We start from the raw sequence: 18,589 nt of genomic DNA, 5'->3' as shown, positions 1-18,589 counted from the left end.
CACTACTGCTTAGAAGCAGGCGTTTCAAATGTGTTTTTTTTTTCCACTTAATGCACTTAGTTTTATAATGTCAAGTTTAGTTTTCATGGTAATAGAGCGACACTTCTTGCATTTATCTCCACTGTTAGATTTACTGTTATGTCTTGGATGCATTTTTGAAGCACTAATCATAAAAGTTTATAAAAATTGCAAACAATAGCAGAAAATGCCATTATTCCAATGCCACCAACTTTGACACCATCTCACCAGTAATGATGAAACATCAGAATTCACACAAAAACAAAAAAATGACAATAAGCAATAGAAATAAATTTTTAGTAAATAATGTGGATTTATTTATTACTGGCTAAAGACTGACTGTGACACCACCCCATTGACCAGCAAGAGAATTTCAGAATCCACACATAATTTAAATTTTAGATTTATGGTCAAATTGTTCATAAGTCTGAAAAGTTCATAAGCAAGGGAGTTTGTGTAATCTAAAATAACTACAGTAAATTTTTTTTCTTATTGTAAATTATAAGTTATATCTAGTGATATAGATAATGCTCAAAAAAATCCAAAATATTAATTAGAATCAGAGTTTTTATTTATTCTTTTTAAGTATACTTTTGAAATTTTTACTTTGTTTTTACAACAAAATGATTTTTTTAGAGAAAATTTTTATAATGAGTAAATAAATGTGTGTTTTATTTCAATTAACAAATAATGTCATCTTTCAGACTCTCATCAATTTATTAACAATAATGTAATTCAAGTTAAATTGCCATTAAAATTATTAATTGACATTTGCAGTAAATTAATACTTTAAAATGTAGCTTAAATGATTAATTCTTTAATCTTTAATAGATTTTACATGTAATCCACACACAATATTCTTTTGATAAAGTCTTAATTAAAAATTTAAACACAGCATAAGTAAACAAATTGTATTCTGTAATACTTATTTTAAATATTAATTAAAACTAGAAAAATAATTTATTATGGTTTAATTATATACAATATTAAATATTTAGAATGATTTCAATTCAATTATTCTTTCACAGTATTATCTGTAGAAACATCTAAATACTAAAATTTAACAACATTGAAAAAATGATGTTCAATAGAATATGCTGAAAAAAAAAAATCAGTTTGTAAAGTTTCCAGTATAAAAAAAATGTGACACTAAATGAAGTTCACTCCAATACAACACAGCTTTTAGTATTAAATTTTGAAGAAAAATTTCCAAGAACTTTACCAAGGTACTTGGAAAAGATTTTTAAATAAGAAATCCTATAGTTTTTAGAAAAAGAAATCAAAGAATGAATCAGGGCTGGAAAAATGGCTTTTTATAAGAAGAACCTTCTTATTGGAAAAATGAACCAAACACTTAAAAAGAAGTTAATAAAATGCTTTTCCTGGAGCATAACTTTATATGGAGCAGAGACTTGGACCTTAAGGAAAAAGGAAACAAACTACCTTGAAGCATATGAAATGTGGTTATGGCGAAGAATGGAGAAAATCAAGTGGACAGAAAAGGTTAAGAATGAAGATGTTTTAAATTTGGTCCAGGAACAGCGATCTCTTTTAAAAACAATACAAAGAAGAAAAAATAACTGGCTAGGTCATATATTGCGAGGAGAAGGATTAATGCGAGTGGCATTAGAAGGAAAAATTGATGCAAGGAAACAAAGAGGAAGAAAAAAGAAAAGTATTGATAGATGATGTTTTACTAGGCAAAACTTATAAAGAAATAAAAGAGGAAGCCCGAAATAGAGAATGTTGGAGAAGGAGAATTCTATAATTTGACTGCTTTCCATGGACCTGTCCTAGGACAGAACACCCATGAATGAATGAATGAATGAATGAACGAATAGTTTTTAGATGGTTTGAAGCAATACAACATTATAGAGAAGTTAAACAAGAGCAATATGTATTTTATCCTTGTTCTTGATGATGATAATAAAAACAACAACAGTAATAGAGAATTTTATATTAAAAAGATGCAGCTAGAACAATATTAGGAATGTATGTTTTTAACAAGTGTATTTAATTGATAAGAGAAGAAATTGAATTTAGAAAAGTTAAAATTGGAAGATAATTCTTTCATACATGGAAGAAGAAATCTGAATTATCAAGATCTGAAAAATAGAGATGATAAATAAGAAAGAAAGGAAGGAGAAAAATATCATTGTATACTCAATAGAAATGGGTTAGGAAGTAAAAACTTCTAGAAAAATGTACATAAACTAATTTCTTGTAGATAATATTTAGGAATAGATTTAGTTATTTAGTTTGTTTTTATCATTGTCACCTTTTAACTTGTTGAATTTTATTTTTAAATGATAATGATTTGCAGATAAGTTAACCATAGATTTCCAGATAATTTAAAATTATACAAATGTTGGATTTTTTGAATCTAAGAATATTCTAAATGTAATGTCTTTGAATTCATAACATCATGGGGAATAGGGATACAGCACAAGATGCTGGGATGGAGACTAGGTGCCTATGTTGTTTACTATATCCTATGTTAATTTCAATTTATTGTTAATAATGAAGTATCTAATAAAGAATTAAGTATCATTAAGTGCTTGTAATTCATTGTCCACCTAATCATAACAAAAATTTTAGTGCAAAGATCAAACTGATAGATACATGAAACAACAAACAGAAGTAAGTTTAGTAAGAGCTTCTTGTCCTTAATTACTTATATATTATACTTTTGTCCACTTTGGACATTCTTGTGAATTAGGACTTGTTATACCAAGAGAAAAAAATCCCATAATTTCAAATTAAAATATCTTTAATGTAACAAATCTGTATGCCACTACATTTTAGCATTTCTGGCAAAAGCTCCTAATAAGCAGAGGATAAAAATAAACAAAGTTAAAACTAAACACTGCAAAGCATGAAAACTAATGATGGCTAATGTAAATGTGGTTCCATTTCCAGTTATTAGTAGTAAGAAACAGAATTTTTTTTTGTTATATTTAAAATTCTTAGAACTTGCATTCAAAACAAATTCAATGGATGAAATAAATAATTCAATTTTCATTAGTATTATTAAGAACTATTTAATATGACTTATAACCTATTTACACTATAAAATACAAATAGCAAATCTTTTGGACAAATTGTCAAAAATTAAGTTTGTCTTTTATCTGCACCTAAAGTTATTCCTCTAAATATGTACATTCAAAAAATATGTGTGAAATGAAACAAGGAGATTCAGAGATGGTAGCCCAATTTTTTGCAATATACAACATTTAGCAAAAAACTGTTAGTGATGTACAAAATTCTCATAAAGAGATAATCAGAGATGACCTCCCTCTAATTTTGCCAAGTGATCTACATCATAGTACTACCCTTCCAGTAATTCACAGTAAAGCCACTTGATGCAACTCTCAAGCATTTAAAGAAAAAAAAAAAGTTTGAAATTTTCTGTGTTCCTTACATACCATGTTATATAGATAATATGTAAAATGCAGCATAGCTAAGTGGATAGCGTTCCTCTATTATACTGTGTATTGCAGGTTGAAATCTTACTTCTTTTTTAAAAGTTTTTCTCTACTTTGCATTGAAACCAATTATTAGTGCAATGTATTTTTTACTTTAACAAATAAAAACCTGTACTTTGTAATTATAAGATTTATTTGCTATGCAATAAAAAATTGCATTAATTTTTCACTTTTTTCACAATTTTTATTTATTGTATTATATTGTATTATATCACCAATGGATGTTGAGTATGTAGAAAGTTCCTTTCTTGCTATACCAATAATTCAACTAACAAATTATGGATGTTATATGATATGAATCCATTCAGCAATTGATTACAATTATAATAAGTTAAAAAGCAAACTATGTGGCTCCTTCAACTTCATGTTACTACATCAAATATAAGCATCTATATACCTGATTTTTAGATTAATTAAAGCCAAAAAATTGCTAGAAATCAGCCCAAAACAAGTTCTGTTTCAGACAGATTCTTTTCTTCCAGAACCTTCTAAATTAATTATTAAAATATTAATTTAATTATAATTATTAAATTTATCAAGAGATGGCAACTAATGGTTACCTCTAAGCCAAATTACTTTACATTTGATTATTAATAACAACACAGATTTAGCACAATATAATGCAGCAATTGTTTGGCTTTTACTATACCAATAGGTCAACATTTAAAGGGAGAATTTCTGTTACTGTGTAGTCTTACTATATATCTATCTGCAAATATAATATTTAAAATGTTGAATTACAATGAATAGAATGTTTAAAGTGCATGGTAAATAATAAAAATAAAAATTTTCTTTGTTAAAATTAGAAAAATATTTTGCAAAATACTGTAATCTGTTTCAAATGCACATTAGAGAAAAATTTTTAAAAGTATGAATTTGAACTTTAACACAAAAGTGAATTATTTGAACACCTTAATTATCCACTTTACTATGCTGCTGTTAACATATACATACATATACATATAACATAGGACATAAGGAACATAGAAAATTTTATTAATTTTTCTCACAAATGCTTCAGAGTTGCATAATGTGGTTGTAGTGTGAATTACAGGGAGGTAGGGCTACAGTATATACAATATATATATCAAACTCAGTAAAATCAAAGGGTGCCAACTCTGGTGGTTTCCTTGTAAGTGAGATGCTAAAAGATACATTTCTTTCAGGAATTAAATCCAAAACATTACCAAATAAAAACTCTTTAAAGAACCTGATGACATATCTTTAGAGAAAATTTTTAAAAATTACTATTGCTTTTGAACTGGTGAAACAATGTTAAAAATATTAAAGAAAAGAAGTTAGTAAGTTATTAATTTTACTGAGAAAAAGATGCTAAATTAAAACCACTAAACAATTCTAGATAAATGTTTTAGATATAATTCTCTGTCTCAGTTAATTAACCCTTGCCTTCAAAGTAACAGAATGTTATATTGGTAGGAAAAAATTGGCATTTATCCACGATGTGTAGATATAATGGCAAAGTAGTTATGCAAAATAAGGAAAATTCACTTAAATAGGTAATTGGAATGTAACAGCAAATTTTTTATAATAAATAAATATATTTGGAAAACCTATATGATGAATGATATTAATATAAATGTTACAATTGATATAGTGCAGCAGTAAGTTTGATTTCTGAGAATATACTTAAAAAGTTTCAAGCCCTTAAATGAAACCACAGTAAAACTTACAACATATGGAAATTGTTCCAATACTGGTGGTAGGAAAAACAAATTTTTGTTAAGCAGGCAAATAAATATTCAAAAGTTTTTATCTTACAAGTTAGATATAACTAACAATCAATCAATCATTAAATGGGAAGAGACAAGATGACAAGTGAGAGAACTATTGGTAAGGTAAGAGATTATATTTTTTTCATAAATGTTATTAAAGAACATGGAAATCCATCCCCAGATAATCTTTTACAAAAATTTTCTTTATTATTTGGAAACAAAATAGGACATTTAAAAGACTAAAGTCAGTTTAAACGTTGATTCATAAAGCAAATCTATTTTTTGTGAAGTGAGACCATTACCATTTGCATTGAAAACTAAGGTAGAAAAGGAAATTGATCATTTGGTAACTAAGATATCCTGCAGATCTCTAAATGGGCTGCACCAACAATACCTATAGCAAAAGAGAATCAGCACATCATTAAAATTCTTACATTATCTGATCACTTTAAAATTAATGACTTTAGTTGATTTTTATCCATTTCCTAGAATAGAAGCAATCTTTACTAACCTCATAGAAGAAGAAAATTTGTAATTATGTTTGGATGAGCTTTTTAAGGATATCATTATCATAAATACTAGTAAAGAACATTTCAGTTTCCAAGGTTACCTTATGAAATTAGTGGTATCAAGTGCATTTCAAGAAGTCTTAGAAAAATCTATTGGAAGAGTTTTAGGAATAATATTTATTTAGATGATATACTCATTAATGGAAAGAATGACAAAGAACACCCACAAACTTTGAGAACAGTTTTGAAAAAGGATTCTGGGATAAAACTTAATTTTTTTAAAATGTGGATTGCTTTTCTCCAGCATTTAAATATTTTTGATTTAAGATTGATAAAAAAATTCACTAAACGAATAGTAGAAGCCATACAGAAAGTTCCAGCACTCATAAATGTATCTAGTCTTAGAGCCTTCTTAGGCTTAATGTATCATTATGAAAAATTTATATCAAATCTTTGTACACTTTTATATTTGTTAAAAAAAAAAAAAAAAAAAGAATATAGCAAAACAAGTATATTGAAATACTTTCATTAATAGTTCAAACACCTACACACTGGACTAAATAATTTTGTCTCTGGTTAACTGGAGGTTTTTTTGAGATATGTAATACTTTCATCAAGCTTAAACAGCTATTACCTGGTACAGAAGTACAACAACATTATGTTCCTACAACATGCTTAATACCTATAGTATTAAGCATGCCTCATCTTTATGTGAGTCAGCAGTTCTTTCTTACAGATACCCATAGGGTTGAAAAACCTATTGCTTTTGATCCATAAAGTATAAAACAAAGAGAAATTATGCTCACATAAAAAGGAAAGAATTAACTTTAATTTCTGGAATAAATAAGTTCAAACAATATCTATTGGGTTATCAGTTTATATTAATCACAGATCATCAGCCTTTAACATATTTATTTGCACTTAACAAACCTGTTCCATAGCTAGCTTCATCCTGTATTAAGCATTGGGCTTTGCTATTGTTGTCATTTGACTATCCAGCTACAGTTCAAAAAATCAGAAAGAAACTCTAATGCTGATGTATCATCACATTTACCATTGTCTGCAAAGGAATGTCCAAAAGATGAAAGTCATGTCCTGATGGTTCAGAAATTTGGTGCAATCACACTTTCAGCTAAAAAGAAACAAAAGAAAGAAAAACAGATCAAGAAATCCTCTATTATGTAAAGTCCTGACATATGTATCCAGTGGCTAGAATTGTAAGCTTCTATCTCAAAATATGTTCTTTTATAGAAGAGAAAATGTTTAAAATTTAGATGTTTACTATAAAACAATAGCATTGTTATTTCTGAACACTGAAAAAAGTACAAAATTTGGTGTTACAAGATTTAAATTCTGTGCAGTTCAGCATTATAAGGATGAAAAGCTGGCAACAGTATTGCTGGACTTTCCCAGCATTCTTCATTTGTTTTAATCCTTAATAATTGCTATCATTACTTTTAATTCTTTAGATTTACATAAAATTTCTAATACAAATGATTTGTCATAAAATGAGGGTTATTTTAACACTATTTTTAAAATATTACCTACTCACCTCTTCAACATATAATCTTTTGGTCTAATTTTGATGAAAATTGTGATTTAAAAAAAAAATATTTATCTCAAAGAATTTCATAAATAGTTTTTTTATATTCTTACACCAAACCTAGCATTGGGGTTGGGAAAATATCAATTTCCTAAAACTAATTTATTAATATAAACATATTCAAAAAAAATAATCCAACTGGTTTATTCTGTCAAAATTTATTTAAAAAACATCCAAAAACATTAATTTTGGTGATTTTTAAAAAATTTCCAAAATATATTATTTTTGATAAACTGAAAATTTGTACAAATAAAAACAATTTCATAAGTTGAAAGCTTTTTGAGATATAGCCTCCACCCTCCCTTAATATCTTCCAAACCAATGGTCTGATTTTTTTGAAAGTTTCTAGAAACATTTCCTACTAATAAATAACTATAAAAATTTCAGAGATTTTCAGAAAAAGACATAGGAGTTATTAAGCTTCAAAGTAGGTGAAAAAAAAATGTCTCCACACAGTAAAACCTCCAAAGATTTTTGCATTTCTCAACATTTCAAGATCTCAAGTCCAAAAAATGCAAAAATCTTGGGGGCATTTTTTGACCAATTGTGATACTTTTCCTTTGTTATATAACAGCCAAGTGTGTAAAGAATGATGGCATGACAGTATCATAGTGACCAAAATTAGATGAACCAAGAATTGATAGTCAAGTCAATGTGAAGAATGTCAGAAAACAGCAGCTTTGTCAAAAGTGATGACAAAATGGTCTTGAACTAGTTCACTATGGGAAAAATTTATATGGATATTTCTGGAATATTTCAAAATAAATATTTAGTTTTAATTTATGCATACAGTAGGTGACCTGATGTAATGATTTTAAACAATATAACTTCTAAACAGTTAATCATTCAAGATACACTTTTGCAATTTTGGGCCTCTCAGAACAAATTATTACAGATAAAGTTACATAATTTGTATCTAATAAATTTGATTAATTTTTGTAGAAAATAATACTGCACATATTTATGCAATGCCTTATCACCCAGCAACAGCCTTGCTGATTATAAATTTCTTAAAAACTTGCACATAAAGAAAATAAGTAACAATGAAATAGATTTAGAGACTGAACTCCAGAGATTTCTTTATTATAGAACAATGCCACAAACTTCCACAAAATATTTACCAGCAGAATTACTTATGAAAAGAAAGCTGAGGACAGGACTTGCTTTATTTCCATCTAGTAACACAAGATAAGAATACCCTCATTGTGCAAGATGACAAAAATTTTGTATTAAATGTTCCAGTACCTGTTTACATGAAGAATTATTTCAGATAACCAACATAATAATAATTTTAGTTATTTCATTAGATATACCAAGTAAAACAACATAACCAAATTAAGCCTAGAATTGTAACTCCAAATTTTACTAGTGCTAATAATGGAGTTCCAAATATAATAGTTTGACAAAGAAAACTATTTTTAGACCTGCATATACGTAAATCTTCAGAAGGACCACAATTCTCGGTCCATCACAAATCTAGCATAGCTCCGCACATTATACCAGCAGAGGCCTTTCAGCCTTCTCAATATGTTAATGCTGCCATTGCCTCCCTTGTCAGAAGGGCTTATTTACTGTCATCCATGCAGGAGCTGATAAACGTTGAGTTAGACATCATCAATCTGGCGGTACGCGCTGCTGGCTTTTCACGTGCAAAATTTACGCATGTGCTCAATAAGGTAAAGAAAGCACTATTTCCAAGCACTACATTATGCAGCACGAGAGAGTCTTCGAAGGTACAAATAGCGTTGCCTTACCTTCGACCCCTATCTTTACGCATCTGCAGAATCTTTAAGCAGTGCAATCTTGTACTACCTTTAACCCCACTTTCAAGCCTACGCAAACTTATTTGTAACAATAGAGACAAATTTTCCACTCTTGAGAAGTTGGGGGTCTATGCTGTACCTTTGGAAAATCAGGCAACAGGAGTAAACACAAGATATATCGGGGCCATCACTAGAATGCTTGCCAGCCGCCTTGATGAGCACCAAGACGATGTTATGAGGGGAAGACACACCACCAAGCTCGCAAGAAAGGTACTTGAGCAGGGTTACAACCCGCTATGGTCCCAAGAGGTTATGCTCAAGAGCTGCAAGGATGGAAAAATTGTTTTTATATGGGAATCTCTTCTCACTACCACCTTGGATACTTGCAACACCCCTACGCTCGATCTGCCCAGTGTATGGGTCACACCATATAAGTGTTTAAGCGAGTATTAGCAGTCTCTAGTATGCGTGTAGCGTGAGCATGGTTCTGCGCATGTACCAGCTCGCACTTCATGGAGCTAACTGCTCGTTCAGTTTTCAAATTATGTTTAAATATTTACTTCGTGTTCTTAACAGCTTTAACAAAGTTTCAACTTATTTTATACGTTTTATTCTGCATTGGATTATTTCTGTTTAAAATTTTTCAGTAAATATCTGTATTCGCCTGAGGACAACGACTATAAGTTCATTGAAAGTGCTTGCGATAAAAAAACGTATGCATGTAACGCTGAACTCAGTGTCTTTATTTTTGTTATTATTGACAAAGAAAACTTGTTATATTGATTATCCTCAAGACAGAACAAGTAATAGTGAAACACTGTTACAGGAAGGAAATAGAAATGAAGGCAGAGCTATTGTCACTTTGCAAGCGAATGAACACAGAGACATCATGAAATAGTAACAGCAGAAATCAGGATGAAAAGAAAACAGAACATGACCAGATAATAGCATAAAACTTAGAATATTGTTATTTGAAGCAAATACATAGAAAACCATTTAAATATTGAGATTTTCATCTTTCTTAATTAGAGGAAAAGTTGTGGTGTCTTTGGATACAAAAGTAATTGTAATGCAGGTCTGTATCCCAATTAATCACTTGTTTCTTTTAATATAAATAATTAACATATTGTATGTACAGATAATGTAAAAGATTTGGGCATTCAGTTCAATTTAAGCTCACTTTTAACAAATACAGGAGGGTGCAAAAGTAGATATACAGTTGTTATTATGGAAAAAAACATGTCACAAGTTATAAGAAATAATAAAAGATAAAATTGGCATTTATCCATGATGTATAGATATAATGGCAAAGTAGTTATGCAAAATAAGGAAAATTCACTTAAATAGGTAATTGGAATGTAACAGTAAATTTTTTATAATAAATAAATATATTTGGAAAACCTATATGATAAATGATATTAATATAAATGTTACAATTGATGTAGTGCAGCAGTAAGTTTGATTTCTGAGAATACTAGTAGCTTGGGATGCCCCCTAGTGGGCGTTCTTTACAAATTTCCATGAGGCACAGTTCCTTTGACTTTTTTGTTCCTATCAATGTGCTCTACAGCTCTGTTAAAATCCGAATGGTAAGATTTACCCTCCGAATAAAAAGGTGGCAACCCCCCAAACCATAGACCCCTGTACTAACAATGAAGTCAAAGGAACCATACCCCTACTTGCAACCCTTCGAAAGATATAAGCCCCTGAAATAATAAATTCCTATTACAAATATACTGAATTATTTATATTGTTATATTGACCAAATAATAATTTATTGGCCAAATGAATAATAATAATTTATATTGTTAATTTAAATAAGAATTAAAATTGTTAATTTGAATGTTTGAAATATGACACACAATAGGGGCGCCTCTAGTGTCCATTATCAAACAGTTATGGGACAGATGGGCACCCGTTGAATGGGTTATATATACAGATACTTAAAAAGTTTCAGATTACAAGTTTCAAAGATAATAATTATAATAAAGAACATCAAACATCTGTATTTCTCAAATTCACTACAATATACCTTATTTTTGCACCCACTGTATGTCAAAGATGTGTCAAAAAATTAGCCATTTTAGTGTTACTGCTAAAAAAGTCTCTTCTAAATCCATTCTAAGGTTCTATTTTTTTTTTTTTTTTATTATTTTGCAAACATACAATCAAGGGTAGATTATATGGCATTACTATATAAACATGACTGCATCCTATCTATTAACCAAAACCAACCATGTGAGCAAAACATAGTCATATACACAAGTTATGTAATTTGCCACTTACTACTAACAACAAAATACTAAGGAAGAGATTGAATTTACCCAATTTTATGTATGTACAGGTACAAATTTCCAGCAACTCCTTTAACTGGACGGAATTATGAGAGGAAATTTGAAATTCCTGCAACCACCAGATTAGTTTACTGGATAGCCACAGGATGGCTGTGTGTGTAGGGTGTCATTTATTTAAATTATTTACACTGCACTTGATGATGATTCTGCAATTTTATATTTTTAGTTTATTTTGCTTAAATTTAACCCTAACTGTTGCTTCTTAGAAAGATGAGTGTTTCAGTGATGGTATCAAACATTTTTTACATTTAATATTAAAGTTAAGTTTCTAGCAATCAAATGGTATAATTTATATACATGGGAAATGTATAATTAGTGAGTTAGTTTGTTGTGTGTTGCTGAATTATTACTATATGTAATCACAGTTGGTCTAGCAAAATGATTAATCCAATAAGGCTTTGGAATCAAGGGTGCCAGAAATTTGGTGGTATATCTGTATTATTTATTTTGATAGAATTTTATAATAATTTTACTTCAGTATTTTGTTTTTTTGAAAAATTTTTTTATAACACTAGTGTTAATACCTATTTTTACCACAGATAAGATTATGCAATTTTCAAAATCCTATTTTGATATTATATATTTTGAAATATTTGATTGTGAAGAATTGTTTTTAAATTTTGATAACATATATCTGTATGTAAATGATTAATGTATAACTCTTGACTAACTTATTGTGTTTTTATATAGATTTAATTAATTAATTAATGCATTTTATTACAGATTTTGCAAATTTCTTTGGGAGGAAACAATATTTGTTATTATTGACATGACATTGCCTTAAGAATTTTAAAATAAAAAACAAAACAAAAAAAAATTGTATATTGAAAAAGTTCAATTTAAAATGTTAAAATTTAAAAAGAATTCTTACAGCACAAACTGTTCTATTTATTTAAAACAATGTTCTATTGTTAATTTAAATTGAATCTTATGCTGGAATATTTTAATTCCAAACATTCAATCTAAAAAATTTTACATGATCTAAAAATACAGTAATTAAATGGTTTGTTTTCTATTTCCATTAATACTCCTCTTTAAACACATTACAGTTGGGTGCTGCACTGTTCATGACATTTTCTACATATAAAAGACTCCACGAATTCAAAATATAATACAAATATTTGCTTTAATATAATATAAAAATTTAATTTTTTAACACAGTCTGGATCAAATAGACACTTACATCCAGGCTTATCACACCAGTGAATAAGATTAATTCACAAAATCTTTAAAGAAACTCTACAATAAATTATGGCTCTCTTATCGTGTACACAATACAGAACACTCAAAATTCATTTTGGACTCAATACATCCCTCATCAGTTGATGTTTATGTATAAACATAAATTAAAAATCCATTGTAAATATGACAAATTCACAATTATCACAGGTGATGTCTCACAAGTGTAATACTTTCACAATCATCACTTCTTAGCCTTGGGAACAAATAAACACTTCAGTTAAACTAGCTGAAACATCTTACCACAAAACTGAAACACTGGACAAATACTATGCACTATCACACATCACCTGTTATAATTGTGAATTTGTCATATTTATAATGGCTTTTTAATTTATTTTTATAATTTATGTTTATGTATAAACATCAACTGATGAGGGACATATTGAGTCCAAAATGCATTTTGAATGTTCTATATTATGTACATGTTAAGAGCCGTAATTTATTGTAGAGTTTCATTTAAGATTTCGTGAATTAATTTCATTCATTGATGTGATAAGCCCAGATGTATATGTGTCTATTTGATCTAGACTAAGTGTTAAACAATAGTAAGGGCTAAAAGCAATAGATTATTCCATTGTAATATAAAAACTTCAAACAAAACAAAATCAAGTGCTTTGTTTTGTTCTTTTATACTCCATTAAGGTAAATATTTCTATTGGATATAAACCACACTCGTACCCAGCAGAAATAAATAAAAATTTAACCAACACCTTAATATTAACTGAGAGATTTTTTATTATAACAAATGTTTTCGATCTATTCGATAGATCATATTCAGGTTAAATAGAATATTTCTTAAATGGAACATCAAGTTCAAAAATACTAATAACCAATAACATATCCAGTAATAAGAATAACTAATACACTGTAAATGATACAAAAATGTAAAAATAAATAACATATTACTCAGTACTAAATATTAATACTGTCTATCCTATCTATACAGAATTTCCTTTCAAATATACTAGCGGTTCATGCGCCTCTTGTAAGTTTTTAATGGCATACTTCCAAGCCGAAGGAAGACCCTCCGCGTCTCTTGCATTAATGCATTTTTCTTTAAGCTTGCTTCTGTAAATTTCTATCTTTTCAGTCGTTCTTGCCAAAGTTGGAGAGAGTGTCTGTTTTAGGATTTCCGCTTCATTCCATAGAACCAAGGAACCTTCTGCTTGTGCCATCTGGGCCAATACTGTTGTATTAGAACCTTTTCTAATACCATACCTGTGTTCTTTGATCCTTACACCTAGGTTTCTAGTAGTAACACCTACATAATCTTTTTTTATACCTATTAGCTGGTTCTCGTAGGGAATCTTATACACACCTGCCTTATCTTCTCTTTTAACAATCCCTTTATTGTTTCTAAGTATTTTATACAAATCCGGAGCTCTTTTTAAGATCACCTTTGTATCTTTTATATTTGCGATTTCTTTCATAATCCCTCCTAAATACTTGTATGTAAATTTTGTGTACTTAGAAGGACCTTGTCTAGTGACTTTATCATTACTGGCTTCAAATTTTCTAACAATTCCCTCTATAACATTCCTCTTATAACCTAATGTTCCTGCTATCTGTATAATTCTTTCTATCTCTGTATCCCGCTCTATAATGTTTTCACAGTATATAAAAGCCCTTCTAACCAATGCTTGAAATGCTGCTAACTTATACCTATAAGAGTCATTAGAGCTTGCAGGGATATATAGTGGGCTATGCGTTGGTTTAATGAATACGCTAGTGGATATACGCCCTTTGTTAAATATGATATTAATGTCTAAGAAATGTACCATCCTGGAGCTTTTTTGCTCTAGCTTCAGGCTAAGGCCTTCTTCGTTTTCGTTAATTCTATCTACAATATCTCTTTCGAAGCTACGCAGAACTTTTTCTTCTATTTTTCTAACAACAAACTTGCAAAGGAGCCCGAAATTGGACTTCCCATTGGAACTCCCCTATTTTGCTTATATGTTTGGTCTTCGAAAGCGAAGAAGGATCGCAACATACTAGGTTAGCCATCTCTATAATCTCATTTCTGTGTTGTGTTACGTTGGGTTTTCTCTAAACAAGAACTCCAAAAGTGCTTCTACACAGGATTCAATCTTAATAGACAGGTACAAACTTTCGTAATCTAACACAGTCCCACTTTTTCATCCACTAAAGTAATGCCATGTAGCTCTTTAACCACCATAACAGGATCCTTTGTCACCAATTTATTATATTCCATCAGGGAGGAGATGTATTCTTGCAATCATTTTTCTAGGCCTTATTTCCTTGCCCTCTTTATGAGTTTTAGCAAAGGCAAACAGTCTAGGGAGCCCTGGTCAAGGGTTCCGGCATTTTCGGATAAAATGTAAGATCTTCGTTCCCTCCAGTTTTTTAACCCTTCTATCAATAGCTTCAACTATTTTACTGTTGATCTTAATACATTCTGTTTTTCTGATATATTCTTCTAAGGCTCTATCATATGTTTGTTTTTTCATTATAACCATTTGTTTGCTTTTATCTGCTTTTGCCGCAATTAAATTATTCTCTTTTAGCCATCTCTTAGTATACCTGATGCATTTGTTATTACTTCCTCCTTTCCATTTATCTTGATTTTTTAACACAGTCTTCCAATGTATATAGTCCTTCTCGACAGGATCCAACCCAATAATTCCTGTTTCGATCTCCTGGTATGATGTTTCCCAAATCCCCGCACTCTCTGGGACGAAGTTCGGGCCTTTGTTCAGAAGCTCTTTTACCCTATTGGGTACTTCAATTTGGTCCCATACCACGTAAGTTGCAACATTCTTCCTATTATTTTTTGGAACCTGCTAATAAATAATCCACTTCATTCTCTTAATATAGCATTTTTTTAAGTTCTTATACACATTATCTGTAAAACAAGTAACTCCTAAGTTCATGTCCATAAGCTTATCCGGATTTTCATTAAATACCTTGTTTTCCAGTTCAATGAGGCACCTCAGGATCCCAAATTTTTTGTTTTTTGTAAATTTAATAGATTTCTTAAGGCACGCAAAGCAAAATCTTAGTTTTAGCAAGAGGCACTCTTTTGGGATGCAGATTCTATATATAGACATCGGAAAAACTTTGTTTTTCATGCACTCTCTTAAAAATTCCAACTTACAATTAGACTTGATTAGTCTGAATTTCAACTTCCTATATTCTTTGTAATGTTCAGCTGGTGTCGCCATATCAATATAAACCACACTCATACCCAGCAGACATAAATAAATAAAAATTTAACCAACACCTTAATTAAGTCTAATTGTAAGTTGGAATTTTTAAGAGAGTGCATGAAAAACAAAGTTTTTCCGATGTCTATATATAGAATCTGCATCCCAAAAGAGTGCCTCTTGCTAAAACTAAGATTTTGCTTTGCGTGCCTTAAGAAATCTATTAAATTTACAAAAAACAAAAAATTTGGGATCCTGAGGTGCCTCATTGAACTGGAAAACAAGGTATTTAATGAAAATCCGGATAAGCTTATGGACATGAACTTAGGAGTTACTTGTTTTACAGATAATGTGTATAAGAACTTAAAAAAATGCTATATTAAGAGAATGAAGTGGATTATTTATTAGCAGGTTCCAAAAAATAATAGGAAGAATGTTGCAACTTACGTGGTATGGGACCAAATTGAAGTACCCAATAGGGTAAAAGAGCTTCTGAACAAAGGCCCAAACTTCGTCCCAGAGAGTGCGGGGATTTGGGAAACATCATACCAGGAGATCGAAACAGGAATTATTGGGTTGGATCCTGTCGAGAAGGACTATATACATTGGAAGACTGTGTTAAAAAATCAAGATAAATGGAAAGGAGGAAGTAATAACAAATGCATCAGGTATACTAAGAGATGGCTAAAAGAGAATAATTTAATTGCGGCAAAAGCAGATAAAAGCAAACAAATGGTTATAATGAAAAAACAAACATATGATAGAGCCTTAGAAGAATATATCAGAAAAACAGAATGTATTAAGATCAACAGTAAAATAGTTGAAGCTATTGATAGAAGGGTTAAAAAACTGGAGGGAACGAAGATCTTACATTTTATCCGAAAATGCCGGAACCCTTGACCAGGGCTCCCTAGACTGTTTGCCTTTGCTAAAACTCATAAAGAGGGCAAGGAAATAAGGCCTAGAAAAATGATTGCAAGAATACATCTCCTCCCTGATGGAATATAATAAATTGGTGACAAAGGATCCTGTTATGGTGGTTAAAGAGCTACATGGCATTACTTTAGTGGATGAAGAAGTGGGAACTGTGTTAGATTACGAAAGTTTGTACCTGTCTATTAAGATTGAATCCTGTGTAGAAGCACTTTTGGAGTTCTTGTTTAGAGAAAACCCAACGTAACACAACACAGAAATGAGATTATAGAGATAGCTAACCTAGTATGTTGCGATCCTTCTTCGCTTTCGAAGACCAAACATATAAGCAAAATAGGGGAGTTCCAATGGGAAGTCCAATTTCGGGCTCCTTTGCAAGTTTGTTGTTAGAAAAATAGAAGAAAAAGTTCTGCGTAGCTTCGAAAGAGATATTGTAGATAGAATTAACGAAAACGAAGAAGGCCTTAGCCTGAAGCTAGAGCAAAAAAGCTCCAGGATGGTACATTTCTTAGACATTAATATCATATTTAACAAAGGGCGTATATCCACTAGCGTATTCATTAAACCAACGCATAGCCCACTATATATCCCTGCAAGCTCTAATGACTCTTATAGGTATAAGTTAGCAGCATTTCAAGCATTGGTTAGAAGGGCTTTTATATACTGTGAAAACATTATAGAGCGGGATACAGAGATAGAAAGAATTATACAGATAGCAGGAACATTAGGTTATAAGAGGAATGTTATAGAGGGAATTGTTAGAAAATTTGAAGCCAGTAATGATAAAGTCACTAGACAAGGTCCTTCTAAGTACACAAAATTTACATACAAGTATTTAGGAGGGATTATGAAAGAAATCGCAAATATAAAAGATACAAAGGTGATCTTAAAAAGAGCTCCGGATTTGTATAAAATACTTAGAAACAATAAAGGGATTGTTAAAAGAGAAGATAAGGCAGGTGTGTATAAGATTCCCTACGAGAACCAGCTAATAGGTATAAAAAAAGATTATGTAGGTGTTACTACTAGAAACCTAGGTGTAAGGATCAAAGAACACAGGTATGGTATTAGAAAAGGTTCTAATACAACAGTATTGGCCCAGATGGCACAAGCAGAAGGTTCCTTGGTTCTATGGAATGAAGCGGAAATCCTAAAACAGACACTCTCTCCAACTTTGGCAAGAACGACTGAAAAGATAGAAATTTACAGAAGCAAGCTTAAAGAAAAATGCATTAATGCAAGAGACGCGGAGGGTCTTCCTTCGGCTTGGAAGTATGCCATTAAAAACTTACAAGAGGCGCATGAACCGCTAGTATATTTGAAAGGAAATTCTGTATAGATAGGATAGACAGTATTAATATTTAGTACTGAGTAATATGTTATTTATTTTTACATTTTTGTATCATTTACAGTGTATTAGTTATTCTTATTACTGGATATGTTATTGGTTATTAGTATTTTTGAACTTGATGTTCCATTTAAGAAATATTCTATTTAACCTGAATATGATCTATCGAATAGATCGAAAACATTTGTTATAATAAAAAATCTCTCAGTTAATATTAAGGTGTTGGTTAAATTTTTATTTATTTCTGCTGGGTACGAGTGTGGTTTATATCCAATAGAAATATTTACCTTAATGGAGTATAAAAGAACAAAACAAAGCACTTGATTTTGTTTTGTTTGAAGTTTTTATATTACAATGGAATAATCTATTGNCCCCCAAACTGTAGCCCCCTGTGCGAACAATAAAGTCAAAGGAACCATACCCCTACTCGCGACCCT

At 30.2% G+C, this 18,589-nt stretch overlaps 2 protein-coding genes across 7 annotated transcripts in view; both read right to left on the bottom strand.

Annotated features, from left to right (window-relative positions):
• The window catches only part of LOC111632234 (protein stoned-B-like), a 110,674-nt gene extending 103,366 nt beyond the window's left edge, over positions 1-7,308 (bottom strand). The window contains exon 1 of one of the 2 annotated variants that reach the window (XM_023376615.1): positions 6,800-7,308. The gene's annotated coding sequence lies outside the window, so the exon portion shown is untranslated. The other variant, XM_023376612.1, reaches the window with a different exon arrangement.
• Positions 1-18,589, bottom strand: part of LOC111632235 — an 88,106-nt gene that overhangs the window by 14,221 nt on the left and 55,296 nt on the right. For 3 of the 5 annotated variants that reach the window (XM_023376618.1, XM_023376620.1, XM_023376619.1), the window contains one exon: positions 6,780-6,877. The exons of 1 other annotated variant lie outside the window; for it this stretch is intronic. The gene's annotated coding sequence lies outside the window, so the exon portion shown is untranslated. Of the gene's footprint in view, positions 1-1,022; positions 6,878-18,589 lie in introns of those variants that run through there. One more of the 5 variants, XM_023376617.1, reaches the window with a different exon arrangement.

This window comes from Centruroides sculpturatus, unplaced genomic scaffold, assembly GCF_000671375.1.
Source record: "Centruroides sculpturatus isolate CEXI.00-Female unplaced genomic scaffold, Cexi_2.0 scaffold619, whole genome shotgun sequence".
NCBI lineage: Eukaryota > Metazoa > Arthropoda > Arachnida > Scorpiones > Buthidae > Centruroides > Centruroides sculpturatus.
This window is presented reverse-complemented; position numbering and strand designations above follow the sequence as displayed.